This window comes from Apis dorsata, unplaced genomic scaffold (assembly GCF_000469605.1).
Source record: "Apis dorsata unplaced genomic scaffold, Apis dorsata 1.3 scaffold_73, whole genome shotgun sequence".
Taxonomy (NCBI): Eukaryota; Metazoa; Arthropoda; class Insecta; order Hymenoptera; family Apidae; genus Apis; species Apis dorsata.
Genome location: NW_006263371.1, coordinates 1,047,534 through 1,053,759, shown reverse-complemented (window position 1 = coordinate 1,053,759; position 6,226 = coordinate 1,047,534). Strand labels below are relative to the sequence as shown.

The following is a 6,226-nucleotide window of genomic DNA, read 5'->3' as shown; positions in this document are numbered from 1 at the left end:
AAAAAAAAAAAAAAAAAAAAAAACGATAATTAAATTCCTTTTACCTACATAAACAATCTTCTTTATTAAATAGGAAGAACGTCGAAAGTTACTCGAAAATTCAAAAATCACTAGTCTACTCCCCTGTACAAACCACATTAGATTATTTCAAATAAAGAATAAAAAAAACAACAACTTTTAAAATAATTACAAAAAGAAAAATTATTCCTCTCGCATTAAAATTAAACGTACTCCTGTAATACTTACACGATGAGACAAATCCTCGTTCGGGTTCCATTAATCTCTATTTAACTTCCGTATCAAATCTTCCGTAAGATCGCCCTCCCCCCCTCTCTCTCTCTCTCCCTCATCCTTACTCACTCATCCTTTATTACACGAGATCCATCGCCAAGAATATTTTACTTTCGACAAGAAATTCTGAAAGGTAACAAAATCTGGAATCTCACGCAGGTGGAACGTGGCGGCGCTGCGATCGTTAATCCCACCTCGGCGACGACTTAATACGATGGGCAAACCCCATCGTTCCGTGGGCGGCGCCAGCCCAGTTGGGAACCGAGCCTAAGTCCCCGGGAAATTGCTGGAAGGTTGAGGCTAAGCAGTATGCAGATCGCGAAATCGCGACATACGTCGAGGATTAGCCACGAGTAAAGGGGAATCCGCGGAAGATCGGCAGATCGAAATGTCCCCAGGAATCCTATTTAACTTACTTACTTACTTACTACTGCCGCCCCTAGAGCAAGCACCCACCCTCTCCCTCTCTCGTGTTTCTCCATAATTTGTGTAATCGCAGATACCGTGGGATATTTTCACTCGCGATGATGAATTCCATCCTTGATCTCTGACACCGAGTTCACGTTTCTAGGGAATTTCTTCGATAATTCTGGTGAAATTTTTTTTGATCGAAGAAAGAAATTCGATTTAATTTTTCTAAGAGATCGAGAGACGGCTAGATTTACCTCTCCTCGAAAGGAATTTATTCTGAATAGAGGTCACGTTTCTAGAGGATCTTCCTCTGATCTTCTAATAGCAAGAGATTTTCTTTTAACCTCTTTGCATCTTTTCTTTTTTAGAGCTTATCGGAGAACGGTTAATCCTTTTAATTTATTAATGTTACTCGGTTAGGAGAAAAATTTCACGTTCGAATTTTTGTTGATACGAAACGTGTATGTAATTGTAATTTATTTGCATCTTTAATAAAGAGATATATATCTTTTTAATTTATCACTTCGTATTCTTCTTTTCGCGATTTCTCAAAAAATTTAACCTCTTTGCATCTTTTTTCTTTTAAAGCTTATCGAGAACGGTTAATCCTTTTAATTTATTAATGTTACTCGGTTAGGAGAAAAATTTCACGTTGGAATTTTTGTTGATAAACGTGTATGTAACTGTAATCATTAATAGAGAGATATATATATTTTCAATTTATTACTTCGTCGGTATTCTTCTTTTCGCGATTTCTCGAAAAATTTATAAAATTATTTGATTCATAGAATAAATCATTTGTCACGATCCAATTTGGAAAACGATAAAACGTTAAATACCGGGAATATTAAGAAAGATGGCCAATCCGATCGATTTTACATCGTCGCTTCCGGGGATGCCAGTCATCGACGCGGAATTGTGTAACAACGATTTGTCCGCGTTTAGCGGCGTCGTTATCGTGGCATCGGCCGTGCATAATTCTGTTTGAACGAATCATTATTGCGGTCATCCGTACATACGTGCCAGTAAATCCATTTACGGTCACAGCTGTCGATTGTTCCACGCGCTAAATTACCAAGGATGATTGATGTCGTGCCGTGCCCGATCGGCGCTTTAAAGTCGAAACGGAACGACAAAAATGCCAAATCACTGTCAAAACACTCGATTACACATGATATTTCTTCCTCTTATCCTATCAACTAACGAAATACCCTTTGTTAATTCATTTACACATATATGTATTATTATTATATATGTATTATTTTTTATTATTTATTATATTTATTATATATGTATTATTTTTTTTCTCACGTGCAAAATTAAATTAAACTTTAGAATTAAATATAAATCCACGACAATCGAGAGAAACCTTAAGAATATACCTTCAAAGATGGAACAACACAACGATCAAACTCATTTTAATTTTCAATTCGTCGTCCACGTTCTTCGACCACCGACGCATGCGAGACTTTCACGGTCCGCGAGAGGCGAAAGAGGGGGCGCCACACATCCGTCGAATGGTCACGTGACCGAGCTGTCGCGCCATCTCGCTCGATTTTTATCGCCGGTCACGCGACCACTCGAATTCCTGGCGAGAGGTGAACCGTGACCGAGGGCGAACAAGTTTCGCGATAAAGAAAAACGAACCTCGATGATGGATGGCCACGAAAAGTTATAACACATCTCGTTTCCCTGATGAATAATTTGGGTAACGTTTGAAGAATGGTGGGGAGGGGACAGGACGAGAGGAATTTTTCTTAAAAGAAGGACATCCGCTTCGAGATAAGGGAGATGCTTCGCGAGTTTATCAGCGAAAGCAATCCGGGATAAGCAGCAGTGGGTAACTTGGAATGAAGTTGATCCATATCAGAATTATTTGTCTGCTTGATTATAACGCTGTTGAAAATTGATGGCGTTGCAGGTGATCTCAGAGATAGGAATAGGAATTCCAATCTTCGGATGATCGTTGGAATTACTGTTCACGAGTCGCTATACATATCCTTGTGACGTGTTCTGTCAGTACAATTTCCTCAGAGTTTCAACTCTCTCGTCTTCCTCGATTATTATTTAAAAATGTCACAAATAATTTTGAATCAACTTCGTCTGAAGTACACTGCTGCTTATCTTGGATCGTCACAAGAGTTTGACAAACTTTTCGCTATTATTAAAAAAGCTCGATATATTATTCTACTATTTCGAAGTCTGTGCAGACTTCTCTTGTAAAAAGTTCTCTCAAAAAAAAATAACCAATTTTTCCAGAAACATCACGACCTCGTGTTACAAACTACATACACATATATATGTATATCTACGAAGCTACGAAGAGTAATAAGACTTGATGCATGGCTCCCAGGATGCTGCTCCCCTAGATCTGCCATTCGTCCTGCCACCCTGCCTTTCTCTCCCTTCTCCGCCTCTTTATTTATTTAAAGCCCGTCACCGGGTTGGTTCGCGGCTCCCTCAGGAATCGGTTGCTCGCGCTTATTCGAGAGTTCGACGCTCGATCGGACCCCATCGAATTCCCCCCAGACTGATCTCCACTTTGGACACCGTCTGCGGCTAGTAGAATACTCAGGATTTTTGGGATCGAGGTTCGATTGGTTGAGAGATTATTTCCTCCATTTCTACGATAATAGAAATTGTATCACGCGTATTTATAATCATCGAATTATTTATAATCTTTGTCTCTGAACATACTTTCTCTATTTAAAAATTTAAAAATTGATCCTGGTTTAAAATAAAAATATTTTATTTTTATATATTAACGATATGTAAAATGTTTAGTTTGATGATTTGGTTTAATAGATGACTAGTAGAAAATTTTTAATATAAACAAAGAAGAAAAAAGTATTAGTTTAATAGATGAGTATTTGGTTTGATAGATGCCTAGTAGAAAATTTTTAATATAAACAAAGAGGAAAAAAGTATTAGTAAAAATAATCGACAGGTTTGTCATCGAGTTGGTTTAAGTGGAAAATTTGTTACGTGGGTAAAGTTTATTTGATTGGTCAGAGCCAATCGAGAGATTGCTATTTGCTTAAAGGAATTAGAAAGGTGGTTGGAAAGTAGGGACAAGAGTTTCCAGGGCGCGATCTAGGCGGGAAGAGTTAGAGCTCGACGTTAGAGGATCGAAAGGTGGAGGGAAATTCACGGTGAGGCGGATGGGTCTCGAAACGGAAATCCCTTTCTTCGACGACCCTTCCGCCCGTCTGAGGGATTAGCGAGGATCGAAGACTCCGGTGATTTGTGGTCGACGGGCAAATAGATTTCTCGGGCAAGACGAATCTCGTCGATACACGTGTTTATACGGATTAGCATTCTTGCTTAGCATTGAAACAAATATTTTACGGATAAATTGTCGATAGTAAAAAATATAATTGTAAAATTTATCGACACGTTTTTATTCTCCATCTCGTTAATAAATATTTAAAAATAGTTTTACGTAACTAAAAAAATAATACACTTTTCAAAATATCCAAGTTTGTTGAAGGAATTACGATTAAATTTCTCCAACGAATGTCTTGTTAACTTAAGGTTAAAAGAACGAAGCAAGTCTCGTTGACTGAAGGATGAAATCAGGATTAAAAATAATCTGAATTCAATTTTTTTCCAAAGGTGGATGCCGCCTTTAATCGGCAATCGAATAAGATTTCGAAGGGGATAACGAGAAATATTAAGCCACTGTTATTTACGTGGTACAAAAAAAAAAAAAAAGGAGCAAAATTATTCTCGTTTCTAGAGTAAATGGAGGAAAAAATTGAAGGGAGAAAAGAGATTTCTTTTGTGATCGAAGGCTGAAGCCGATAAACCGGAAGGCGGTTAAATTTATAGGCCGGGAAAGAGCTAGCTCTTTGTCGTTTCCTTGCGAATTTCGTATTACAATACAGGATTAAAGCAACGGACAGGCTCTCATCGTGTCTCGTTTCGGATTTCATTTCAAAAAGATCGATTCGCCTGGAAATATGATTATTGATTTATTAATATCATTTGCGAAAAAGCATATTTTTATGATTGCATCAAATTTCGAAGATTGCAAAGATTGCGTCATTCACTTCGGAAAATAAATAGAAAATGGTACGTAATTTACATTACGAATGTAAATTAACATGATAAATAGACTACACGAGAACAATGGAAACCAAAAACAAAACAAAATGACTCAGAATCACAGAACAGTGATTTATCCAACGAAATGTCAACGCTAAAAAATTCCAACCAATCGATCAACCTTTCACGCAGAGAAGCACACGCGCGTAGAAATCAATTTGATCGAGATCGCGAAAGAGGGAAATCGATTAAAGAAATCCAAATCATCGCTGCTCGAAATGAAATGAACCTTTCGCCATTTTTTCCTTTCCATTCTAACGAGCATCATGCAAAAAAAAAAAATAAAAACTCCTAAAACTCGCGTTGATTACGAAATTCGGTATCGAGCCGCGAGAATTGAATTTTTCCACAGTGAAGAAGATCCATCCAGTGCGAGCCGCGGGATGCGCCAAGGGCGGGAGGGGGATATGGACGGCGCACGCTTTTTAAAATTCGTCTATCAGGGTGTCTACGACAGCCAGGAGCAACATCGCCCTGGGACGTCTTTTCCCACGGTGGAGAGAGAGAAAGAAAGAGAGAGAGAGAGAGAAAAACACCGTGGCAAACCGAATTAACGCCGCCGCGCCGAGCAAACTTTGTTTGCCATGTTGGCCGTCAACCGCGCCGAAAATTTGATCAACCCGACGTTCTGAAACGAAACGTTTTTAAAAACGACACTTGCGATTAAAGTTTTAATAGACCTCTCCCCTCATATCGATGGAATCACGATTTCTTGAAATTATCCCACTTGGTGCATACTCTTCCTATGAGTCTATACCCGACAGTAGAAGTTTCCTAAAATAATAGATTTCTATCTACGAAATTCTTTAGATAAAAAAAAAAAATGGATAAAAACTTTTTTCTTTGGATAAAAAATTTTCTCGATTGATTTCGATAGAATCCCCCTTTCTTAAATATGCATTGGATTGACGAATTGTGCCTTCGTCAGATCAGCCGTCGTTCAAGGATCAGAGTTATTTAACGTTTATCCTCCACATTGTTCCAAATCGTTCCGGTAAAGTAATTCCTCGACAATGGGCAGCCGATCGATAATTCGAGCATTGAAAAGAAATCAGCTTTCGCGCGATGGGAATGGAAATGCAATGCTCTATTAACCGACGATCCATTAGAGATCCAACCGGTCGGACAATAAGGGGTTAAACAGTTATTAAACCGTTCATTTCGACGCGAGAGGAGGACTCGACAACGCGCGCAGGCCTGCAACACAGGGTGGAACACTGTGTGTCCACGAGCGTGGCGGGGAGGATGGGCAGAGGGGGAGGTGGGTATCGTTCAATCGCACCCTTAATTAGCGCACTCAATTAAGCACGAGCGCGACAGACTGTGCACAGCCAACGTGGACAGTTTTTGCGTTTAAACTGCGTTAGAGGATCGAATTACCGACAATTATACGACTGTTCTGCCCGAATTGTTTGCA

The 6,226-nt window shown here is 39.0% G+C and overlaps 1 protein-coding gene across 15 annotated transcripts in view; it reads right to left on the bottom strand.

Annotated features, from left to right (window-relative positions):
- LOC102680558 (polypyrimidine tract-binding protein 2) overlaps positions 1-6,226 on the bottom strand; it is a 503,794-nt gene that overhangs the window by 277,802 nt on the left and 219,766 nt on the right. The gene's annotated exons all lie outside the window — the stretch shown is intronic.